The sequence below is a fragment of the Podarcis raffonei genome, chromosome 4 (genome assembly GCF_027172205.1).
Source record: "Podarcis raffonei isolate rPodRaf1 chromosome 4, rPodRaf1.pri, whole genome shotgun sequence".
NCBI classification, from domain to species: domain Eukaryota; kingdom Metazoa; phylum Chordata; class Lepidosauria; order Squamata; family Lacertidae; genus Podarcis; species Podarcis raffonei.
The window spans coordinates 108,111,849-108,138,122 of record NC_070605.1 but is presented as its reverse complement, the minus strand read 5'-3'; the positions used below and the strand labels follow the sequence as shown (position 1 = coordinate 108,138,122).

The 26,274-nt window shown below is 41.7% G+C and overlaps 1 long non-coding RNA gene across 1 annotated transcript; it reads right to left on the bottom strand.

Annotated features, from left to right (window-relative positions):
* Positions 1-2,788: 2,788 nt before the first annotated feature.
* LOC128412011 (uncharacterized) lies at positions 2,789-25,109 on the bottom strand. The gene is made up of 3 exons (XR_008330014.1): positions 24,696-25,109; positions 5,214-5,317; positions 2,789-4,214 (listed from the first exon to the last, which is right to left on the bottom strand). It is a non-coding gene; the product is annotated as an uncharacterized LOC128412011 (long non-coding RNA).
* Between the last annotated feature and the right edge of the window lie 1,165 nt (positions 25,110-26,274).

Here is a 26,274-nt window from a genome sequence, read left to right as displayed (position 1 = left end):
ATGTTATGGTATCATTTAATCTCCTAAATAGAGCCCTTGAGTGCAAAGTGGAGGAGAGGGTTGATAGTGATCACTTACCACTCTGCCTCCTCCTGGATGCAAGAAAAGACTTATTTTGCAACGATAAACTTGAAGCACCCGGGTCCTCCAACATGGAGTTGTGATACTCACGTATTAGATGGTCCGAAAAGCTGAATGCCGAAACATCTGAAAGGCTATACTCGGACATATTCCTCATGAAAAGAGACAATCTCTTAAACTCACCATGTTCTGAATCTAGAATAATCTTGTTCCAGGATCTGATCTCACTTTTGCAACCCCACCTGACCCAAAAAAAGACATCGCGCCAATCTTTATTCCTCAACAAATCCAAACCTTGGTTTGATCAGGAATGTATTGCTATGAAGCGTTCTTTGTTGGATAAATACAGGAATTACAAATCAGCGAACTTACCCTTGCTTCCTGCGGAATGGTTCGAAGCCAAAAGTAAATATAAAGATCTGATTAAAAAGAAAAAGCTTCAGGCCCAAAGGGGGGAGTGGCCTCTTGAAGGAAAGACTCAGCCACTTTTTGGAAAATAGTTGCGATAAGTTGGCAAGACTCCCCGATTGAAATTGATTATACTATACCAGTTGGGATTTGGGAGGCTTACTTTCCATCTTTATATACATCAAATCAACATCTCGAGTGATATTGGCGCCGAATGGCCCCCAGTAGCAACTGAAGAGATCTATAGGCTCATCCAATCCCTTAAACCTGGAAAAGCACCTGGCGCAGACAACATTACACCGGAACTCCTTAAGGCTAATGTTGAATGGTGGGCCCCTGTGCTAGCTGCCCTATTTACCAGCATAGATCAATCGGCCACTATCCCTGAGGACTGGGGATTAGCAATCATCATCCCTTTATTCCAGAAAGGGAGCCGATCAGATCCGGCTAATTACAGGCCAATTAGCCTCCTAAGTATCATTAGCAAATTGTATGCTGCCCACCTATGCGATAAATTAGTGGACTGGTTGGAACAAAACCACATTCTTTCAGAAGCACAGGCGGGTTTTAGGGCAAATCGGTCAACCTTAGACCAGGGCCTTGTTCTCCAACATCTTGCGGAGAAATATACATCAAGAAAAGGAGGTTCCCTATACGTGGCCTTTATAGATTTCAAATCTGCTTTTGATTTAATACCGAGGGACAGGCTTTGGGGAAAGCTAAGCGCCGCAAATATAAACAAACGCCTACTGTATCTCATCCACAGTCTATATGAAAATACACGGATCCGGGTAAGGTGTGACCGACAGGGCCACCTATCCAAGGAAATCCAAATCCATCAGGGGGTTAGGCAAGGGTGTGTCCTTGCGCCTACTTTATTTAACTTCTATATCAACTCGCTAGTAGGAAATATGGAGAAAGAAAATGCCCATCCCCCCAAATTGGCTGGTACGCCCCTCCCGGTCCTTTTATATGCGGATGACACAGTTTTAATTTCTTTTTCTTGTGTTGGATTAAGAAAACTTTTGAGATCTTTTACCAAATACTGCAGCATCGAACAACTAACAATTAACTACAACAAATCCAAAGTCATGGTGTTCTCTAAAAAAAGGAGGAGGCACAAATGGAGAATAGACAATCGCTCAATAGAACAGGTAGCAACCTTTAAATACCTGGGTGTAACCTTCCAGGAAAGGGGCTCCTGGCACTTTCAGATTAATAATACTATTGCAAATGCAGAAAGATCTACCAAAGCGTTAATAAGATTCTTTTATGGGAAAGGGGGCCAACACATACTGGCAGCCTCCCAGGTCTTTGCTGCCAAAATACTATCACAATTGTTATATGGATCCCAGATCTGCAGCTTTAAAAACCTTACTCTCTTAGAGGCATTCCAAACTAAGTTTTTCCGCTGCCTGCTGGGGATCCCCTCTTGCGTATCCAACATAGCGGTCCGTTTGGAGGCTGGGCAAATTCCTATCAGTGCTCGGATATGGATATTGAAGATCCATTATTGGCTAAAGCTTATTTTCTTCCCGGTTGGGCTGGCTCCTTTAACCTTATTAGATACCTACCAATCCAGATGGAAAGCTACACTGCTGGAAAAGCTTAAAGGCTTGGGGATCCCACAGCAGACCCTGATAGCGACAGGCTTCAAGAAAGCTAGGACTACAATTCGCCAGCGTATCTGGGACGTAGAATTACAATGCCACATGAGCGAAATGATCAAACATCCAGCAATAAGGGACCATGGGAGAGGTTTCTCTCCAGCTATCTGTCAGGTCTTCAGGTACCCAAATACAGACGGTCTTTTACCCTCACCAGATTTAACGTTCTCACTTCTGCCTTACTTCAGGGCAGATTTGAGGGTAAACCATACACAGCACGGGTCTGTCCTTGTGGTTCGTTGGAAGTTGAAACTGCTTCACATGTACTATTACGTTGTCGTCTTTATGAGGATATACGTTTGACTTTTATTACACCTGTTTTGCAAAAGTCCAGGAAAGAATCGGAATACCATAGTTTAAAACTACTGCTAGAGGACAAGAATCCCAAGACTACATTAAATGTAGCTAAATTCTGTGCATCTGCAATCAATCGCAGGAAGCAAGTGGTATCCCATAATGACCAAACCCCTAAATGTTAATTACAGGGGGCACGCTAACAATTAATTTTAATTTTTATATTTAAATCCTTGTTATATTCATATTGTCCCTTGTATTTCTGATACTTTTAATGATCTGTGATATTGTGTGTGTTGACGCTGGTCTGTGACCGTATTAATAAATTCATTCAAAGTCATGCATGCAGCCTGGCTTCCGCTTACAGTGCCTGCATGCATAACGGCTATTATTCTAAGGAGTCCTAAATAAGCCTTATTCTCATGTTTAGCTTCCTCATCAGTTACTGACCCATCTTATACAGTTATTGTGAGGTTCACTGAGTAAAATCTCAAGTACAGCGTTTTGGTGATTTAATTATCATAATTTGAAACTACTGTAGAGCTTTTCATCTTCAGAGAACTTTGAGAACATTAGCCAGTTTAATTAATTTCATTTTTGAGATGTTCCTTCTGCATTTCTTCCTCCACTGAACACGGTAGTACAGGCAGTTACAGCTGTATTATAATTCAGAAGTTGTTATGGTAAAGATTTTGACAAGAACAGAGAGTCCCTCATGAAAATAATCAGTGGTGCTAATTACATTGGAGACTAGAAGGCAAGAAATGTTCATTTGTACTTCTGAATATACTGTAGCTCTAAGTTTCGGCACTTGAAGAGTAAGGATCTGACTACATTCAGTTCGTTACCCACGATACAGGATATCATGGGAAGGAAACACAGATCTTCTGGAATTATAATACAAGGTTAAAGTCATGTTAACAGTCAACTGCAAGTGCTCCCAAAACTTACACCCAGAAAATCGGCTTCACTTCCGGGTGGGGCTGGGTTGCGGACAGGCCGCCTAGACTCCCGCCACAGTGTGGGGGCAGTGCAGCGTCACATGTCACACTGGTAGAGACCCTGGCCACGTTCTCAAGTCTTATCTCAGCAATGTTCCAGCAATTATTTTTTTTCTGCATTAGCTGTTTGAAATTTCTGTCTAAAATTGGCTGAATTCAATAACTGTGAGACAGGCATGCAAGGAGACTTGGGGCCCACACATATGTCTGGTTGCCCCATGATTTCAAGTCACATGCCTGAGAAGGGCTTTTTTTGTTCCAACACTTTCCCCGTAAAAACTTGTTAACCGCTGAATCAGAACAAATGTCAATCAGGTTTTCTGCGGATTTATGTTTATTCTGATTAAGCAGTAAACAATGGATTTCCCTGAGAGAAAGCAGTGGGACAACCCCCCCCCCCAAACCCTCTTAGGCCCAAAACTTGAAATAACAGGACAAACAAAAATGTGTACGGTCCCTTAGAGCCTTCATGAACTAATAATCAATCTCCTACATGTGCAAAAGTCCAAAAATATTTTGCATTTACAAATTAGTTTGGCTTTTATTTACAAATTGCATTTACAAATTAGTTTGATTTTCAAGAGTTATTATCACTCCTGGAGAATTATTGAATTTCTGAAAAGAAGTTCAGTGAGGTTCAAAATAATGCCTCTTGCTAAAACATGGTAACTCTGTCCTGTGAGAAGCTTTGGTGGTTCGATAAGCTGGGCAAACACAAGATGAAAGTTAGCTCATGGTTACATGCTTGATCTTCTGTTCACACCTGAAATGGTAACAGAATGGAAAGGCGTCTAAGATCAGAAGTGGGGAAATGTTGTAGAAGTATGAAAACCGGAAGCACAAGTTTAGTAGTATTTCAACAAATTTCCTCCAAGTACCCCAATTTTCCAGGGACAGTCCCAGAATTATGAAAGCCAGAAAGTTCCTCTTTCCCCCGCCAGTGCTGCTGCTGAGCTCAGGGAGTGGGATGAGCTGTGACTTGTCCTGAGTGACAGCAGCTGCGAGGAGAGCATCCTGTGGCTTCTCTGTGGCTGCTGGAGTTGGACAAGGGGCTGCTGTGGCCGAGGCCCAGCCCCATGTGCCAGGCTGGCCTTGAGGGGCAGGCAGAGGGCACGGCTGCTCTGGGTGAAAAGAAATGGGAAGTGGAGCAGAGGGCAAGGAAAATTGGTTTTTTTATTATTTAAAAAGTGCTTTGTCAGACTGTGTCTAATCTTGCCCCTTTCTAAAATTTATTTACTGGTGTGTGCTTTTCTTTTTGTAAATCTAGAATAAAATTAAGTAAAATCTGGATTAAGGGGTGTCCCAATGATGTAGTGGTGGAGGAAATGTTTTGTGGTGGGGGACGGACAACAAAAAATGGGGGGTAAAGGAGGGTTAGTTGGAGGCAGGGAGTGAGAAATGTCCCCATTTTCATCTGAGGAATGTTGGAGGGTTTGCTGCTAACTTCTCAAATATTTGAAGCAGTGGCGTAGCGTGGGGGGTACAGGGGGGGCCGGCCGCACCAGGCACAACATCTGGGGGTTAGGGTTAGGGTGCGCAAATCCACGGGTTAGGGGGCACAAATTACTTGCCTTGCCCTGGGTGCTGACAACCCACGCTACGCCACTGATTTGAAGTTAGTGTAAAGTAAATCAGAATAAAGTTGCACCAAATCCAAACTCCATTCAACAGCAGGGCTGCTGCTGGCTGGGCTTAGGAATGGGTTTAGGATCTAGCCCACCTCCCCTCCCCAGTCCCAGCCCTAAAGGATTGCTTCCTTAACCTGAGCCTGTTGATTTACAAGGTCTGCTCTCTGCCACTCTGCCTCCTTCCCAGTTCGGCATGTTGACTTTCCCCGTGAAGTTATTGGGCTAAACAGGCTACACACTGAAAACAGAAATTAATAATAGATCTCATTTATTGTAAACACTTACTTAATCCTCTTAATAAAGGAATGCTATCAGTGGTTCTTCTTAGCAGCAGTTTATGAGTTTATGTGTTGACACCATTAACCACACCCTCCCCCCACACCCTCCCCCCAAATTTAATTTGGCATTGGAGGTTTTAGGAAATGCTAAAAATGTTTCTTTTTACAGGTTGGGATTTTGACAACCCCGGGGAGGCAATAGTCTCATAAAGACTCTCCTCCCTGGAAGAGAGGGGAGTGGTTGTGGGCGGGAGCCCGAGCACCGCCCCTAGCAGGGGGCATTAGCCCCCTGCCTCCACCTCTCCTGGCTGGCGCCCACGCCCCTTGGCAGGCACCCAACCAGGTGCCTCCGAGGGGGCGTGCTCAGCAGCCTTTTGCTGCAGCGCCAGCCTCTCCCCGGCCTCATTCTTCACCGTCGTCTTGTCGCAAGTCATCGCAGGGAAAGTCATCGCAGGGAAGAGCTCAGCCATGAGGTTTGGAGTCGGGGGGTGTTTGTGTGTGTGGAGGCTGTCTGGTTCTTAAGCTGCAGCTTTTTCCTTTGCCCAGCACATGGTCTCTCCACCACCAGCGAGGTCTGAGTGTGAGTGCCGTCTTTCTATCTCCCTTGTCTCCTCACTTTCCTTCCCTGGCCTCTGCCTTGGTGGCTGTGCGTTTTATTTTAATTTTGGCCAGGGTGCCTGTATGGTTTTCCCCTCTATTGCCCTTGCCCGTCCGATTGCCTGGCTGGTCTGGGTGACTGAGTGGGTTTGCCTTACATTTTAATTTGTTGGCCAGGGTGCTTGTACGTATTCCCCCTCCCTTGCCCTTGCCTGTTCCTCTCTAATTTTAAGTCGTGTGTGTGTGTGTTGGCAGCGTGTGTTTGTGCCTGCCGTTTGTTGATTTATTACTCTTTTAGTGTCGGTTTGATTTACCCTGCCATCCCTTCCATTGGTACCACTTAAACCTCACCCCTCTTACTTTATCTAAGCCACACACCCCTCTTTGCTTGGCATTTGGGGGAAGAAATAAGGCAGGGCTTGGGGCGGACAATTCAGGGTTTCTGATCAGGGAACCATTCCTCAGCATTGTACATTTATACGTTTAGAACCTTTGAAGGTGTACCTCTGCCTGGTTCTTGTCATTGGTTTCACTTGCCAGTACAGGCAAAAGAAAACTGCTTTTAAACAAACAAACAAACAAACAAACAAACAAACAAGCAAAAGGTTGTGGCTTATAGACCCTTACTGAAAAGTCCAGGCTAACCCACGGTTTATATTTCCACTTCATTTTGGCTCACTGTAAAGGACAGCTATTTTCCTTTTCTTCTAAACTTTTCCTTGCCCTGAGTGTTCATTTTACCCCCTCCTCCCCCCAACTCCCCCCAGGCTTTCCTTCTCCTCCCTCCACCCCTCCTCCCTCCCAGCACCCCCCACCCTTGCAGAGTTCCCTTTGCTTCTTGCCTGAGTCATCACAGTTACCAGACAGGTTTTTCAACTGAATTGATTGCTCTCTGAGTGACTGGCAGTTTGTTAGGCATTGTCTTTAAGCACCTGGCAGTTCAGCAGCTCTAGTTGCATTGTCAGTTTAACTAACCAACAGTTTGACCATTTGCAGTCTTTTGTCTGTTTAAGCACCCTTATGGAGCTGACCTTGTGGGCAAAGATTTACTTTTCTTTGTTTGGCAAAGTTTCCTTTGTTTGGTAGAAGTTTTCCCAGTAGTGAGATATTCCCCTTAAGAGCAACCTCACCCCTCCTTTTCAGAGGGCCACTGGTGTGGGCCTGGAATCTTGTTGATTTCCTTTTCTCTTAATTTGGCTGCAGCTTCTGGGCATTTCCTAGTAAGCTGTTATTTTCAATTCTGTTTGATTACTTGGTGTTGCTTTGCGCCTAGATTTGCCTATCATTTAAAAGGGGCAACATTTAATTGTAGGCAATTATCTTCCAATTCTGTCTGACTGTAGTTGGGGTTTCTTTGTGTATGGGTTTGTACCTTGGAGCCAGGTGCTAACAACTAGCTGAGCGCTGCTGCTTGAACTCTTGCTGGGTTGTGATTTAATAAATATAAATAAATACAAGTGGTGCATTTAAGTGACGTATAGCTTATTCTGTATGGGACCCCGTGCATATTCCTGCTTTGCAGAGGATTGAATGAGAATTTATTTATTTATTTAAAAGGCTCACTGTTCTGCTGAAATGCTGGTAGAAGGACCATTTCCTTAAGTGTATTTTCCTACATTTTCATTTGATAGCAGTTCCTGTGTCTGTTGTTCTCTGATTGTTCTATTGTACCATCCCTCTAAATCACTAGGAGTTTTACCTGAGGAAGCAGCTCTATATAATTGATTGTGCGCATCTGCCTGAATTGTATATTGACTAACAGATACATAAATTAATAAGGAAATACGTTCTGAGCATACTATTGCATGGAATTTGCACAGTGTAGTTAATTCAGCTGAAGTTAAGAATTTATATAGCCAAGCGTTAATAATCAACTCAAGGAAACATTGTCTTTGGCAGCATTTTCCTTCTGCTGGGCCTCCAGCATTACCTTTTGTTTTGCAAAGTGTTAGTAAAGGACATTTCCCTGAGAGCGATTTTCTTTGATTCCATTTGATTGCAGTGGGGGGGGGGGCTGCGTTGCTCTGCTGTTCCTATTGTTTCATCACTACATGCTTGTGAGTTGCTCCTCAGGAGGCAGGTTTAAATATTTAGCTGTGTCTATCCACCTGACCCATTAGTTTGGTGGCAAATAAATAAATTTATAGACATATACAAACGGAACAGTCAAGTGAGGAATAATTATTTCATATCATCGTCAGTTACAGTAGACAATTGATAGTATCAGCAATTAATTCTACTTACAGTGGTAATTGATTGAACAAATAATACTGGTTTAGATTTTAATAATAACACTAATAATAAATAATAATAATAACAATAAATAAATAAATAAATAAATAAATAATAGATAAATAATAATAGAATAATAATAATAATATAAATGAATAAATAATAAAATAAAATAAAGAATATTAATAATAATAATATATAATAAAAAAATAAAGAGAATAAGTGGAATGGCATCACATACCAAGATTAAATTGATTAATTAATTAAATAAATCTAAAGATAAATATATAAATAGACAAATAAAATTAATAATAATAAAAATAAAATTAATAATAAATAATTTACATATATTTCGGAACCCTCAGTTGCTTAGATCGTGGTGACAATAATGCCAAGGTTGCAGGTTCGATCCCTGTATGGAACAATTGCATATTCCTGCATTGCAAGGGGTTGGACTAAATGACCCATGGGGTCCCACACAATTCTAGAGAGCCTGGATAGCTCAACTGGTTAGAGCATGGGGCTGATAATGCTCAACTGGTTAGAGCATTGGGCTGATAATGCCAAGGTTGCAGGTTTGATCCCTGTATGGAACAACTGCATATTCCTGCATTGCAAGGGGTTGGACTGAATGACCCTCGGGGTCCCAAACAATTCTAGAGAGCCTGGATAGCTCAACTGGTTAGAGCATAGTGCTGATAATGCCAAGGTTGCTGGTTTGATCCCTGTATGGGACCCCTGCATATTGAATGAGATATTATAATATGAAGTAGGAAGCAATATATATATATATATATATATATATATATATATAGTAATAAATAACACACACACGCACATACTAATTGGATAAACAATTGAACATTTAACCAAATACTTGGAAAAAATCGTTATTTATTATAAGTAAATCAATCGTTAATTAGTACATTCGTTTCAGAATCTATAACATGTGCCTGTACAACCGCTTGTAAACAGTAGCACGTGTTTGTGGCAGTAGCTTTAGCGAGTTATCCATGGCACCTAAGAGGAAGTGCTCTGCGGCAGAATCAGCTCACACCTCAGGCTGCATGGGTGCCACATGGACGGGATAATAACCCCAAACCTATTTCACACTACCTAAATGCCTTTAGATCGTTCATTGATGATTATGAGCAGCATTTTTTTGAGCAATCCCTAACCCCATGCCCTCCGCTGCTACCCCTGATATGATACTAGATTGCCAGGTGGTTCTGGAGAGCCCACCTCTCACCCAGGTTGATGACCTCCCAGGCACCTCTGTCACCCTCTTCAACGATTTTCAGTTCTCAGGCGCAGGCCCAAGCTCTCGGGCAGTAACTGCGGCAGTGCAAACTAGGCCTCTGGCCCTCAGAACTGCATTGGGTCGCCTGTGCGGAGCCCGCCAGCCTGTGTCAATAACCCTGTTGCGTCCAGTTCTTCCGGTTCTTTGCAGAATAAGCAGCCCAGCAGCTGGAGGGGGAGCTTCAGACAGTTGAGGGGGGACAAACCGTCAGGCAAAAGACGCACCAAGAAGAAGCACGTGTGTAAGAAGAGCAAGTTGAAAATGGGCGACATGATGAAGAGTCAGAACAGCCTGTGCGCTTTCTGGGGTGGCCGCCACCATTAGCTATGATAAAAGTCCGAAGGAAGGCTTCCAGGATCCCTCTAGCATGCTGGGATCAAATTGAAAATGGCACCTGGTCTGTGGCAGTCGTCCCGTATGTTGAGAAGAAGCCATTAGATTCTTATTGCACGGGGAAGCCGGACCTGAGAAGGGAGCCAAAGCGCAAGGTATGTTGGGAATTCAATAAGGGGTCATGCCAAAGGCAGTCTTGTAAGTATCTGCACGAATGTGAGAGGTGTGCAGGGGTACTCCCAGCCGTAGCGTGTTACAAAGGGAAGCAGCCCTTTCGGGGAGGCGGGGTTCCAGTTCCAGAGAAGCCCCCACAGCAGGGAACAGATGATAGGGACCCTCCGGGTCTAGCATTTTCCCTGATCCAGCTCCCTCCTCTCCGCATTCTTCGATCAAATTTTTCGATCGGGCAGGCTGTCAGTTGGTCTCAGACACCCATACCACAGGGTCCGACTTTCCAAGTCGGTTAAGGCAGACCTGAAGGTGTGGATGACATTTTTGGAACACTACAATGGGGTATCCCTATGGCAGGATGTTCTAAATTTGTCCTCAGATTTCCAGGTCCAATCAGATGTTGCAGGGTCCCTGGGCTTTGGCTTGTACTTCAGGGGACGATGGTGCGCGCAACGATGGCCAACGGGGTGGCAGGGCCAGGCCATCACGTGGGATCTCACCTTTCTCGAGTTTTTTCCAATAGTAGTGGACGGAGGAGTTTCGAAATCGCCGTGTGTGCTTCAGGACCGACAACCTGGCAGTGGTGAACATACTGGCCAGGCAGTCATCTCGGTCTGCAAGGGTCTCCTCCATTCTGCGGGCGTTCGTTCTCCGGTGCCTTGAGTACAACATAATTTTTTCAGCCAAATTCATACCAGGGACCAATAATGATATAGCCGATGCCTTGTCTCGCTTTCAGATATCTCACTTCCGGTCGCTAGCATCTGGAGCACAACTGTTGCCCGAACCCTTTCCGGAGCACCTGTGGAACGTTGGAGACGCAAAGTGATACAGGGAGTATTAGCGTCTGTCACACCCTCCACTCTCAGGTCTTACAAGAAGGCCTGGTGCGATTTCCTGGGTTTCAGGTCTGGGATATCTGGGCTTTCGCATAATGTGCCACCCACCACTGATGATGTTCTGCAGTACCTTTCCCATCTTGACGATTTGGGACGTGCTCCCAAAACCTTAAAGATACACGTAGCCGCCATCAGCTTCTTTGCTAAAGCCACATTTTCCTCCGATCCATGTAGTGACTTCCTGATCCGCAGAGCTATTGAAGGTTGGGGCAGGCTACAACCCCCCAGGGCCGAGGGCCGTAAGCCAATTTCTTATGGGTTGCTATCTCAGATACGCATAAAGCTCAGGTCAATTTGCTGGACCAGGTTTGAAGCCCGCCTCTTTTCCGCGGCGTACGCTATCGCCTTTTTGGCGCTCTGGGAGTTGGTGAAGCTGTGGTTGAAGTTAGCGCAGGAGGTTCAACACGCGACCTCCTTAGGGAGGACGTGCAGTGGTCCGAATCTAGCTTGACGGTGCGGATACGTCAGTCCAAAACTGATCAGGCCGGTATGGGTGTTCTAATTAAGCTTACAGCGTCGGCGCAGCAGGGCCCATGCCCGGTAAAGGACACTAGATGGTACCTTTACCTCAGACCGCCCGGTTCTGGCCCGCTCCTGGTTCACGAGGATGGGTCACCTTTGTTGAGACACCAATTCACAAGGGCACTCCGCAAAGCTATTGATGCCTGTGGTTTATCTTCCCAGGATTATGCGGCACACTCATTCAGGATTGGCGCCGCCACAACAGCTGCACGCTCGGGCCTGCCAGCGGATAAGATTAAGGAAATGGGCCGGTGGAAATCCGCCGCTTATAAAGGTTACACTCGTTAGAATGCGCTCTGCTCCTTTACCTCTACTTATCCGTAATTTTTTACTTTCCTTTATTCTCAGCCGTTCTCAGAAGTGTCTGGATTTGTGGCCATGGTATAGTCCATTCGGCCCACGTACGGTCAGTTAGCTGTGGCCTCACCCCTAACCTTGGATTGCCACCTGGAGTGCGAGTTTCCTGGTTTTCGAGACGAGGCATTGCTTATGCCATTGCTGAGTGCGAGTTTCCTGGTTTTCGAGACGAGGCATTGCTTATGCCATTGCTGAGAGGGAGAGTTGCCACGTTTGGCCCTCCTGACATCCTTATCCTTCAATTAGGGGAAAATGACCTTGTTAGCAGAAGAAGTGTGGACTTGTCGTGGCACATAAAAAGAGATTTGGATGAGATTGCTGCCTTGTGTCCCGGAATAACGGTGTTCTGGTCCTCCTTCCTGAAGAGAGTTGTGTGGCACGGTGTGCAGAACTGTATGGCCATTGAAAAATCCAGGAAACTCTTGAATCGTGCAATAGCCCGTTGGGTGCACTTTTTGTATGGCCGAGTCATCTCTCATGACCGTATCCGGATTGGCGACCAAGCCTTGTACCGGAATGATGGGGTTCATCTTTCAGACCAACATTTGGTTAACTAGCATCATCAGCAGCATCAGGGATTGGTTACAGCTCTGAGGGTATTGGTGGCGAGCCTTTCGGCTCGGGTGGCGGTTAGGCATTGGAATAATGTGTTGTGGTGTGTCGAAGGTCTAGGTGTGGCCATCACCTATGCCTTCAATTTTTGGGTATTCCGCTAAAGGAATCTGGCGGTTGTGTATTCTGTCCGATGCCTGCTTGGCGGGAGGCCATGGCACAACCCTCGGTGACATCAGGGGTGAGCCTATAGTTGGATTAGCATCAACAGGCTCCACCTACTGGTGAATAAACCCACTTGTTTTAGAGATCCAATGCCTAAGCCAATACCTTTTCACTGCTGTAATCAATAAAGTTGTGGCCTTTCCTTGCCCATTAACCTTATATCATGTGTCCTTGTGTATTCATTTCACATTGCGGGGGTCGGGTCCTCGAACCACAATGATTCTTTGCTTTCAGCCACCTTCATTTTTCTCTTTCTTTTTTATTACTACCAGAAAATGCAGGGCCTTAGAAATACATTTCCTCTGATGCCAACTTATTTATGCCTGCCATAATTATTTGGCTTATTGGAGAAGGGTTTTTTCCTTAATTAAAATTTAAATATTTTAGAGTGTAGGAACCAGGTGGCATTTTGCTGTTTCCTCTTTCTTGTCTTCCACTCAGATATTTATTTATTCTTGGCAAAATGTTTTTTTTCTTTTTTTTGTTTTTTTTTAATAATATTTTTATTAAGGAATTTTTTATAACCACAAAAACATAACATAACAATACAATAAACACAACAAATACATAAACAAACAAAAACACAAACAAAAAACAAGTACAATTTCATTTCTTAATTTCTTTTACCTTACTTCCCCGACTTCCTCATGCCTCCCTTTTTCTGTATTCCAGATTCTAATCAATTAATCAGCAAATCTTCCCTTATTTTATTCTAATTTAATCCTCCTTATTCTCCTTGTCTTAACCGTTACTAATAGTAACCGTTTACTTTCTAATCCAACATCATTCTAACTTTCATTAATATTGTAATATTTCTTTAAATAGTCCTTAAATTTTTTCCATTCTTCTTCCGCTGCTTCTCTTCCCTGGTTTCGGATTCTGCTCGTCATCTCTGCCAGGCCCATGTAGTCAATCACCTTCATCTGCCATTCTTCCAGAGTGGGTAGATCTTGTGTCTTCCAGTACTTTGCAATGAGTATTCTTGCTGCTGTTGTAGCATACATAAAAAAGGTTATATCCTTCTTTAACACCCCTTGGCCGACAATACCCAAGAGAAAGGCCTCTGGTTTCTTAGGGAAGGTATATTTAAATACCTTTTCCAGTTCATTATAGATCATTTCCCAGAATGCCTTAATCTTCGGGCACGTCCACCAGAGGTGAAAGAATGAACCTTCCTTTTCCTTACATTTCCAACATTTATTATCAGGCAAATGGTAAATCTTTGCAAGCTTGACTGGGGTTATGTACCACCTATAGATCATTTTCATAATGTTTTCTCTTAAGGCATTACATGCCGTAAATTTCATCCCGGTGGTCCACAACTTTTCCCAATCAGCAAACAAGATGTTATGACCAATGTCCTGAGCCCATTTAATCATACTTGATTTAACCGTTTCATCTTGTGTATTCCATTTCAGCAGCAAGTTATACATTTTTGACAAGTTTCTAGTGCTGGATTCTAACAGTTCAGTCTCCAATTTTGATTTTTCCACCTGGAAGCCAATTTTACTGTCCATTTTGAACACTTCATTTATTTGATGATAGTGCAACCAATCCCTCACCTTCCCTTTTAATTTCTCAAAACTCTGCAGTCTCAGTCTGTCCCCTTCCTTTTCCAAAATTTCCCAGTATCTTGGCCATTTAGACTCCATATTTAACTTTTTAACTGCTTTAGCTTCCATTGGCGACAACCACCTTGGAGTTTTACTTTCCAGCAAATCTTTATATCTAATCCAGACATTTAATAGTGCTTTTCTGACAATATGGTTTTTAAAACCTTTATGTGCTTTAACCTTGTCATACCACAAATATGCATGCCACCCAAAAATATTATTAAAACCTTCCAAATCCAAAATATCTGTATTTTCAAGAAGTAGCCAATCTCTTAGCCAGCAGAAAGCTGCCGCTTCATAGTACAGTTTAAAGTCTGGCAGGGCAAACCCCCCTCTTTCCTTTGAATCCGTTAGTATCTTAAATTTAATTCTGGGCTTCTTGCCCTGCCAGACAAACTTGGATATGTCTTTTTGCCACTTCTTGAAACAATCCGTCTTATCCATTATTTGTAATGCTTGGAACAAAAACAACATTCTTGGCAATACATTCATTTTTATAACTGCAATACGACCTAACAAGGAAAGCTTCAAGTTTGACCAAATCTCCAAATCTTTTTTCACTTCTGTCCAAGTTTTTTCATAATTATCTTTAAATAAGTTCACATTCTTAGCTGTCATATTTATTCCCAAATATTTCACTTTTTTAACCACGGTCAACCCTGTCTCATTCTGAAACCTTTCTTTTTCAAACTGTGTTAGATTTTTCTCCAATACCTTAGTCTTTAACTTATTCAATTTAAATCCTGCCACTTGACCAAACTCTTGAATTATTTCCAAAACTCTTTTCGTGCTAGCTTCTGGCTCTTGTAATGTAAGTACCAGGTCATCTGCAAATGCTCTCAATTTGTATTGTTTAGCTCCGACCTGAACCCCTTTGACCAACTGGTCCTTCCTAATCATATTAAGCAAAACCTCCAGGACCGATATAAAAAGTAGTGGGGAGATAGGGCACCCTTGACGTGTCCCTTTTTCAATCTTGAACTCTTCTGTAACCACATCATTTACAATTAATTTTGCTTTCTGTTCAGAGTATATTGCACCTATACCATTTTCAAACCCTTGGCCTACCCCCATCCCCCGGAGGTTCTTCAGCATAAAACTCCAAGATATGTTGTCAAAGGCTTTCTCGGCGTCCACAAATATCAAAACTGCCTTAGTGTTTATATTCACTTCCAACTTCTCCAAAATGTCAATTATATTCCTTACGTTGTCCGACAAATGTCTTTTCGGGAGAAAGCCCGCTTGGTCCCCGTGAATCTCCTCCATCAATACTCTTTTCAGTCTCTTTGCTAAAATATCAGCAAAGATTTTGTAATCCACGTTTAGTAACGAGATGGGTCGGTAGTTCTTAAGTTGGGTCTTTTCAGTCTCTGTCTTTGGTATAAGTGTAATGTAGGCCTCTCTCCACGTGTCGGGTGCCCTTCTCCCCTCCATAATCTCGTTGCAGACTTCCTTCAAGGGTTGTATTAACCCTTCCTTCAAAACTTTGTAATATTTGGAAGTCAGTCCATCCGGTCCGGGAGATTTGCCCAGCGTCATACTTTGGATGGCACCTTCTATTTCTTGTGCTGATATCTCCTGATTCAAAATTGTCTTACTTTCCCGAGAGATCTTTTTCAGCCCATTTTTCTCGAGGAATTGTTGTATATCCGTTTCTTTCTGGGGCCCTTGTGTGTACAATTGTCTAAAGTAGCTCTGAAAACAGTTTCTAATCTCCACTGGATTACATATGTTCTTTCCATCCACTTCTAAGTTTGTTACCGTGTTGAGTTTTTGTCTCTTCTTTATTTGCCAAGCCAATAACTTGCCACATTTATCTGCAGATTCAAAAGTCTTTTGTCTCATTTGTTTAATTTTCCATTCTATTTCTTGATTCATCAATTCCATAAATTGTGTTTGATATAATTTGATTTCTCTTAAAATCTCTTGCGATTTTGGCTTCGATCTTAGTTTCCTTTCCCCTTCTTTTATCTTTTCCAAAATTTTCTCTTTCCTCTCATTTTGCCTTCTTTTCTTTAATGTATTTTGTTGTATCAAAAATCCTCTCATCACGGCTTTACTTGCGTCCCATACTATTCTTTTTTCTACTTTAGTCCTCAAGTTGATTTCAAAATAATCTTTCAAAATTTTTTGGGCCCTCTTACCGATCTCCTCATCTCCAAGTAAGGTGTCATTCATTCTCCATCTGAAGGAACCAGTTGTTGTTTGCTTCATCACCATCTTTACTGCGTTATGGTCGGAGAAGGTTTTTGGGCAGATTTCCACTTTCTTTATGTTCGACGCCATACTGCTAGTCACCCAAATTTGGTCAATCCGTGTCCATGTCATTTTGGCTTCAGAAAAGAAGGTTCCCTCTCTTTCTAATGGGTGTTTTATTCTCCAAATGTCAATCAAGTCCATATTGTCAGTCATTTCAAAGAAAGTTTTTGGCAGTCTTCCGTCTTTTGTAACTACCTGTCTTTGTGCTTTGTCCATATTTGTTGAAACTACTCCATTCATGTCTCCCATCACAATTAAGTTATAATCCATGTAGTCCATCAAAGTCTCATGCAACTTCTTAAAGAATTCAGCTTTCCCCTCATTTGGTGCATAGATTCCCACTATCAAAAACTTTTCTCCTTGAGATTGAATTTCAATTGCCAAATATCTTCCTTGATCATCTTTAAAGATTTGTTTCGGTTGCAGACTTTCCTTTGCATAGATCACCACTCCTCTCTTTTTTACTCTGTCTGAAGATATAAATTCTTGTCCCAATCTTTTATTTATCAGTAATTTTCTATGTGCTCTTGTCACGTGGGTCTCTTGTAAACAAATCAAGTCCAATTGATCTTTCCTTAAAGCATGAAATATATTTTTTCTTTTTCTGGGGATATTTAGTCCGTTACAATTCCAGGTTAAAAGTTGCAGAGCCATGATGGGGCTATTTACTCTTTCCTCCTACAGCTCCCAATTGTTGTTCCTCTTTTGTCGGTGATTCCGTATCCGTGTCTAGTGGTCCCTTGCTTGAAGGATGCCCTTGTCCTGGAAACGCCTCTTTCTGTAGGTCTTCTTCGTGTTCTCCTAAAAACTTGTCTTTATCACTCACTGACTTTATTCTTCTTTTCTTCCCCTTGTATTTAAAAGACAAGCCTTGAGGAAACTCCCACCTGAATGGTATGTAGTTCCTTTTCAGCAGTATCACCAAGTCTTTGTAAAAACCTCTTGCATCTAAAATACTTTTGGGAATATCTTTAAAAATCTCAATGTGAAAATCTTCAATTTGAAGGGTTGTTTGGTAGTGCAGGTTCAGTATTTTATCTCTCTCCTCCTTTGATCTCAAAGTTATTAAGCAATCTCTGGGTCTGTTCTTCCTCTGCCTTGTTCCCAGTCTAAATGCACTCTCTATCTTAAATTCTTCCTTGTCCAGCTCCTGCTTCCAGAAGTCAGAGAATTCTTTTGTCAAATAGTCCACCAAGTTATCTCCTTCCTTTTCCGGCACAAGTCTGATCCTTAAGTTCCTCTCCTTCCGTTGCATATCCTGCATAGAAAGTGCCAACTCATGCTCATCTAGTTTCCTGTACACCGGTGGAAACTTTTCCTCAGCAGCCGTTGCAATTTCTTTAGCTTCCTCAGCTATCTTTCGTGTTGTAGATGAATCCTCCAGTAGTTTCCCAATTGCTTCTGCATTAGAGTTCACTTTGTTCCCAAGGTCAGTTATACTTTTTGTATTTAAATCAATTTTCCCAGAGATTTCTTCAATTTTCTTGTTTGTTTCAGCAACTTGTACTTTAGTTTCTGCACCTTGCTTTTTTAGTTCCTCCAGAGAATCATTTATTTTCCCCAATACCTTAGCAAATGCTTCTTCTGAAGACATTGTTTTCACTTTTGCCTTTGGGACAGCTGCAGTTCCAGAGGCTCCTGATACAGAAGCCCTTCTTTGCATAGAAAGATCAACTTTGTATTGTCTGCCAGATCTCAGAGTTGTTTCTTGTGAGTCCTCTTTCTCTTTACCATCTGCCATAACAAAATCTTTCACTCAAGGTCATTCCCACACTCTTAAGCTGTCAAACAAAAGTTCTCAAGTTTTAAATTCCACTTGTTGCTGAAACTATTCCCAAGTCCTCAAGAGGGCGCAAAACAAATTCTTTGCCTTCAAATCGGTCCCACACTTTCCAAGAGCAAACAAAAGCCCTCCAAGTCCCTTTCAAATATTTTTTAAAAGATCCAGATCAATAGTATCCTGCGTATAGCTTTGCAGTGCAACAAAGTAAAGTATTTCTAAGTTGAGAGTAACCAAAGTCAATATTTCAGTTACTTTTTTACCTTCTTGTAACAACAGTCCTTAGCCGGTTCCTTTTCTCCGGCAGTCCGATCCCCAGGTTTAAGAGCAGCAGTAAACAGTTCAATTTCTTTTTTAAACAGGCAGGAAAATACTGTAAAATCTTCTCCCCCCCCCTGCCTTCGGGGAGGGAGCTCTTTGCTTTGATGGTGGATTTCTTAATTCCCACAACTCTCCTTTCAAAAGTTACAGCTTGAATGCCTTTTGCTTTGATCTTGCTACAGAACGGAAAGCAGACTTCCTTTTTAGTGCTTGTCCGTCTCGGTGCCTAATTTCCTTAATTTTAACGTCCAATTAAATTTTAAAGTTCAATCCTACTCACGGAAAGTTGTTCTTATTAGTCCAAATTCACCGGAAGAAATCAGCGCTCTCCGCTAATGGCGACGCGGCTTCACTTCACAGGCTGGGTGAAAGCGACTCTCAGCACCGCTCCACACACCCTCCGCTGTTCCGTAGCCTTTAAAAAGGCTCCTTCACAACGTCGGGGGGGCGCAAAGGTGCCCGCCGAGTCTCCAGTTCACAGGCTACGCGCCTGTGATTTTTGAGGGTCCCCGCTCCGCCGTGGCTGCCGGACCCGAACCCACGAAGCAGATCTCTCCCGGGAGCTCCGGGAGAAATCCGCCATTAAGCGCTGGCGCTGACCGGAAGTCCTTATTCTTGGCAAAATGATCATGCCTCTTGGGCACCTGGCAGTCTGCAAGGTCACCATTCTTGTTCTTTTCTCATGTTCTTTACCATTAGATCTCTTGAATTTCTTTAGATACCTTGAATTTTTTAGATTCCTTGAATTTCTTTAGTACTAAGTAGATATAGAGAAATATCAATAGATAGATGGTTATATCAACTATATCAACTCTGCCTTTTTCCCTGACAGGACTCAATTCTTCCTTGATGAAGATCCAAGCAAGGAGAGGCTTGTGCAAGTGTCTCGCCTGCTTGACCAAATCCTCTTGGCACCTCTGCCCACAACAGACATATGGCTTCAGGGTTGGGTTTGTTGGGTTTATTGCACTATTCTATTCATCCTCCTTGCCTACCTCTTCTCGGTCTGTCTATCACATCCTGTCTATCACATCTTGATTAAAATATTGCAAGTCCTTGGGGCCAGCCAGATAAAACTGTCCTAGAGACTATCAGTAGCCATCTGAAAATGCATGTTCTTATGTCAGTGGGATTCCTCTGCTTTGAGGACCCAAGGCTGTAGATGTTTTAGACAAGATAATTTCTGCTGAATTCTCAGAATACTGATGATCTCAGAATAACCTTTTCCACATCTATATTCAGACAAGAAGGACAACACTTCTAAGCAAAAGTGCGTAACTCAAGCAAAATCAATGAAACTATCCAAATGAAGAGCAGGAAGCTTCAACAACAGCATTTTGTAGGTTTATTATACAACCCAGACAGGGATTTATACTAAAAGTCTGACAGCCTGGAGACAATGTGTGTGACACAGGGCTCCACAAAGTAGAGCAAGCAACAGAAAGTGCCAGTAGAATGACAGCACACTGACCAGAATAGCATTAAGCAGCTCTTAGGCCATTTTGATAAGATTATACAATTTTCCCGCAATGACTCATTTAAAAACACAGGATTTAGCACTGTTGCCATATCATAAAACTGAATGGCTGCACACAAAATACAGAGCAAGGCTGGGCAATGGAGTCAGGTAACCTGCCACCAAAAAGGTAACAAACACAGCAAGTGAAAGATTGAAGTTCATAGCAGGTTATGTTGCTATGCTTTTTTGTTTTTCCCAGTGTGAAATAAAGAACAGCACGTTCTGACGAGAGAGAGAGAAACATGTGCATTGAATCTTAAACATTATGTCTCTGTAGTATACTTGCCATTTCAAGGAAGGGTGCTGGTGGGTTGTTTTTTTTTAAGTGAGGGGGGCATGACTGATCTTGTAAAGGAAATAGCCAGAAAGTGTAAAAATAAAACCAGTAACTACTTTGCAGGATTCAGATAGTTGGACTGAGATCACAATTATGTATACTCTGTACAAGTGTTATGCATTCTAGATAATAACTGTACTGGTAGTTTTACTAAAAAAAATACCCCCCCCAAAAAAAGTAGCTCAAATTTTGCACCATGAAAAACAGATTTGTGAGTCTCTCTACACTTTCAACCACAAATCGGGACCTACCGGGTACATGCCAGGGGTCCTTTTACCACCTTGACTTACCTAGCTGCAGTGATTCAGGCATTGACATCCAGATCAGATTACTGTAAAATGGGGTGGCCTTTGAAAGAGTTACTGGAAACTACTGCTGAGCCAAGAGGCAAATGGAACCTCAGCTTTCATTTTTTAAAAATTCTCTAGCTATTGCAGAACGCTATATAAAAAGCAGAATTACGGGCCCTGTTGTCCTAGACCACTCCTACCTTTCAGTGATTTCACTATTTTACAAAGGCATAGCAAAGACTGACATCTAGGAAAAGAGATCTAGCCAATTTAAAGAAATAAAAGGTTCAAGTGACAACCCATTGCTTAGCCTTTTAGTTGTTAAGTATAATTATTCAATTCACATTGAAATGGGAAATGCCTAAATGTAGAAAAGGCAAAAAGCTTAAAGCTAAAGAAGTGCTCTCTGAGCTGATCTGAGTTGAAAACTTATTGTTCTCAAGTCGCTCCGGTGTAGATGTTAAAGTTTCGGAAGGGTGGTTGCTGGACATCTTTGTTCTCAGACTGTGAGAGGAAGGATGTAAACGACTCTTCAGGATCTGCATTCCCTAAGGCCAGTGGAGGTTGGAATGCAGGCAGTTGGGAGAGACAGACCTTTGCTTCTAGGACTGTTGGAATTGTTTAATATTTTGCAAGATGCTGAGCCTATGTCATATGTTATGGAACTGTTTGGATGTATCATTTGGTGTTCCTGTTCTGATATGATATGAAGAAAGTTCTGTAAGTAAAGTTTTTGAATGTCTTATGGGTCTGGACAATGCTTCATTTCCAAAAGGAGTAAGTTTTCTTTTCTTTTTTTAATAATATTTATTAAAGTTTCAAAAAAATTACAAAAGTAAGAAAAAACAAAAAACAAAAAATACAAAATACAGAAAAAGTAAAAACAGTTAAAAAGAAATCCATCTTTCCATAACTTATCTTTCATTTACTTATTTCCTTGACCTCCTCACACCTCCCTTTTTTGTATTCTAGATCAATTGATTGTTTCAGCAAGTCCTTTCCATTCTTGTATTTATCTTATTAATTTATCTTAATATATTGTAACTTTACATCCTGACCTGTTAACAATCCATTCTTCCTTAACCCTATATAAGATTACTGCAAAAACCACATTACTTCATTCCAACATCCTTTTAACATTCCTTAATTTTACAATGTTTCTGTAGATAGTCTTTAAATTTCTTCCAATCTTCTTCTACCGACTCTTCTCCCTAGTCTCGGATTCTGCCAGTCATTTCCGCCAGTTCCATATAGTCCATCACTTTCATCTGCCATTCTTCCCGGGTGGGTAGATCTTGTGTCTTCCAATACTTCGCTATAAGTATTCTTGCTGCTGTTGTTCCATACATAAAAAAAGTTCTATCCTTCTTTGGCACCAATTGGCCAACCATGCCCAGGAGAAAGGCCTCTGGTTTCTTCAGAAAGGTATATTTAAATACCTTTTTCATTTCATTATAGATCATCTTCCAGAAAGCCTTAATCTTTGGGCACGTCCACCAAAGGTGAAAGAATGTACCTTCAGTCTCTTTACATTTCCAACATTTATTATCGGGCAAATGATAGATTTTTGCAAGCTTGACTGGTGTCATGTACCACCTGTATATCATTTTCATAATATTCTCTCTTAAGGCATTACATGCCATGAACTTCATACCTGTGGTCCATAACTGTTCCCAGTCAGCCAACATAATGTTATGTCCAACATCTTGTGCCCATTTAATCATAGCAGATTTCACCGTTTCATCCTGAGTATTCCATTTCAACAGTAATTTATAAATTCTTGACAGAATCTTAGTTTTGGGATCTAACAGTTCTGTTTCCAATTTTGATTTTTCCACCTGGAAACCAATTTTCTTGTCCAAATTGTATGCCTCCATTATTTGATAATAATGAAGCCAATCTCGCACTTTGTTTTTTAGTTTTTCAAAGCTCTGCAATTTTAATTTATCTCCCTCTTGTTCCAAAATTTCCCAATATTTCGGCCATTTGGCCTCCATATTGAGTTTTTTCTGAGCCTTCGCTTCCATCGGTGACAACCACCTTGGGGTTTTATTTTCCAGTAGGTCCTTATATCTTATCCAAACATTAAACAATGCTTTCCTGACAATATGGTTTTTAAACGCTTTATGTGCTTTGACCTTATCATACCACAAACATGCATGCCACCCAAATACATTATTGAAACCTTCTAAATCCAAAATGTCTGTGTTTTCAAGAAGCAGCCATTCTTTCAGCCAGCAAAATGCAGCTGATTCATAATAAGTTTTGAGGTCTGGCAGGGCAAATCCACCTTTTGCATCGGTTAGTATTTTAAATTTTATTCTGGGCTTCTTGCCCTGCCAGACAAATCTGGAAATATCTTTCTGCCACTTCTTGAAACAGTCCATTTTATCCAAAATTTGCAATGATTGGAACAAAAACAACATTCTTGGCAATACATTCATTTTTATAGCAGCAATACGGCCTAGCAAAGAAAGCTTCAGGTTTGACCATATTTCTAAATCTTTTTTCACTTCTGTCCAGCATTTTTCATAATTATCTTTAAATAAATTCACATTCTTAGCAGTCATATTAACCCCCAGGTATTTTACTTTCTTCACCAATGTTAAACCTGTCTCCTTCTGAAACCTCTCTTTCTCAATCGCTGTTAGATTTTTCTCTAAAACCTTAGTTTTTAACTTATTCAACTTAAATCCTGCAACCTGACCAAATTCTTGAATCAGTTCCAGTACTCTTTTAGTACTAGATTCAGGCTCCTGTAATGTCAATACCAAGTCATCTGCAAATGCTTTCAATTTGTACTGTTTGGCTCTGACTTGTATACCTTTAACCAATTGGTCCCTTCTAATCATATTTAGGAGAACCTCCAGGACCGAAATAAAAAGCAATGGGGAAATTGGGCAACCTTGTTGTGTCCCTTTCTCAATCGTAAACTCCTCCGCCACCACATTATTGACAATTAATTTGGCCTTTTGTTCTGAATATATTGCACCTATACCATTTCCGAAACCTTGACCAACCCCCATCCCCTGCAAGTTCTTCTTCATAAAACTCCAAGAAATGTTGTCAAAGGCTTTCTCCGCGTCTACAAATATCAAAACTGCTTTAGTATTAATATTAACTTGTAGTTTTTCTAAGATATTAATTATATTTCTCGTATTGTCAGACAAATGTCTGCCCGGGAGAAAGCCTGCTTGGTCTTTATGTATCTCTTCCACTAGTACTTTTTTTAATCTTTTCGCCAAAATATCTGCAAAAATTTTGTAATCCACATTAAGCAGAGATATGGGGCGGTAATTCTGAAGTTGTGTCTTCTCAGACTCAGTTTTCGGTATAAGTGTAATGTAAGTTTTCATGTATCTAGTGACTTCAAGATGTGCAATATTAATATCTGCAATATTAGTTTGGTCTTTCCTTAGGGAAAAGGCAATTCCTGCCCGCTAGGAAAATAATCACTGTCACATACGTATGCAGGATTTTAGTGCAGCTATGACTTAAATTGCCGCTGAGCGTCTTCCTGAGAACAATAACCAGCACAAACTGAGACAATGATGAGTAAGCATTTAAAAAATAATTCCCCCTGTTAGGTGATGAGCTTTAGGAAGCCTGGATTGCTAAAAGGGACCTTAGATTCGTGGATTTCACTACCTTCGAAAGAATCTCCCTCAGGCACAGGCCAAGCACTAGCACAAGCACTAGCAGGCCCAAAAATGGTTGCCAAGGCTTCCAAAAATGACAAAGCAGAAGCAGGGAAACTGATAGGCCTTGAAAATGCACAAGGCCTAGTAGCCCTAATCAGGAAGGAATTAGCCCAAGACTGGGCAAAAGCACTCCTCCCACTGAGGGAAGACATTGCTAAATTAACTGAGACTGTGAATGATGTTAAAACTACAGCTAACACAGCAATGGAATAAGCTTGAAAAATAAAACATATATTTGGACTCTGAAACGCGTGCAAGCAGACCTTAGAATCCAACTGGAAGACTCTCAAGATTGGGAAAGGAGACTTAACTTGAGGGCCAGGGGCCTACCTGAAAATTTTGGAGACTCAGATCTAAAAGTGGCCTTCCTCATGTGGATTCAAGAATTATTTCCTGACTGCAAAATCAGCGCAGAAAATATAGAACGCATACACAGAGCCCTGAGACCAAAACCTAAAAAACGGGAACCCCCCAGAGATGTGATTGTCCGCTTTAACACGTTCTTGGTGAAAAATGATTTAATGCAACGTTTCAGAAAACTGGAAAAAATAGAACATGAGGACTCTATTATAGCTATCTTCCAAGACCTTTCTCATGGGATCTTGCAGCGACGTTGTGAATTCAAAGCATACACCACATTACTTCGCAATGCAGGGATAAAATACAAATGGGGATTCCCCTTTAAGCTGATCATCACTCATAATGGAATAACCAAGGTAGCAGCCTCACATGTAGAAGCTAAAAAATTATTGAAACAGCTCAATGTACAGATTGAAGACATGACAACAGAAGGAGTGGAGGAAAGCGCCGATGAAGAGACAGAGAAAGACCCCTTTGGATGGCAACAACAAGGGGGGAAGACAGTGAAGAAAATTAAAGGGGTAAAAACCCAATGCAGAAGAAAAATGGACAGAGAATCCCACAAGATGGCTTCTGCTCTTTGTGAGATAGTTTTGCCTTAGTTTTTATGACATGCTTTGTAACTTTACTATCATAGAATGTTCTGGGGGGGGGGGAGCGGTGATTTTGGTCATACCCTATTGTTAACACTATGGAAAGAGTAGAATTTACTACTCTGTGGATACCACAATGGTTCCAACAGTAGGAGGATATTTTCTTGTTGTAGGTGGGAGGGGAAAGGGGGGAGGGGAAGTTTGGGGTTTGTTCTCCATCCAGCTGTTAAACTATTGCAAGTTGCCAACAATTGCCTTTTAGATATAATGTTTTCCATGCGCTCCTATGACGTACTAATCATCCTGGAGCAAGTATGGATAATTTAAAAATAATCACATGGAATGTTAATGGACTGGGGTCACCCATAAAAAGGAGACGGGTTTGGAAGGAATTAAGAAAAGGGAGATTGGACTTGATTCTGGTCCAGGAGACTCACCAGAGTAGGTGGGCTACAATGAGTACGTCTCCCCTCCCTGGACAAGATGAGTTTACTGGCTATTTTTATAAAACCTTTTCTGAACTTGAGGTCCCATTCTTGCTGAAATTATTTACAGATACAAAGGATCATGGCCTGATGCCTGGAACTTGGAAAAGTACACACATTGTAGTGCTACCAAAACCAAATAAAGACTTGGAGTTGGTTGAGTCCTATCTCATTAGTAAATGAGGCCTATCTCATTAATAAATGTTGATTTAAAATTACTTACAAACATTATTACACACAGGTTAGCGATGATTGTACCAAATTATATACATTCGGATCAGACAGGTTTTATTAGGCAAAAGTCAATAACTACCCCAATTAGGAGGATCCTCAGTGCAATATACTGGGGATCAAACCAACCGGCACCGACAGCCATCCTTACATTGGATGCAATAAAGGCATTTGACCGTCTTGAATGGAATTTTCTTTTTGAAACCTTGCGAGGTTTTGGCATGGGAGCCCCATTCCAAA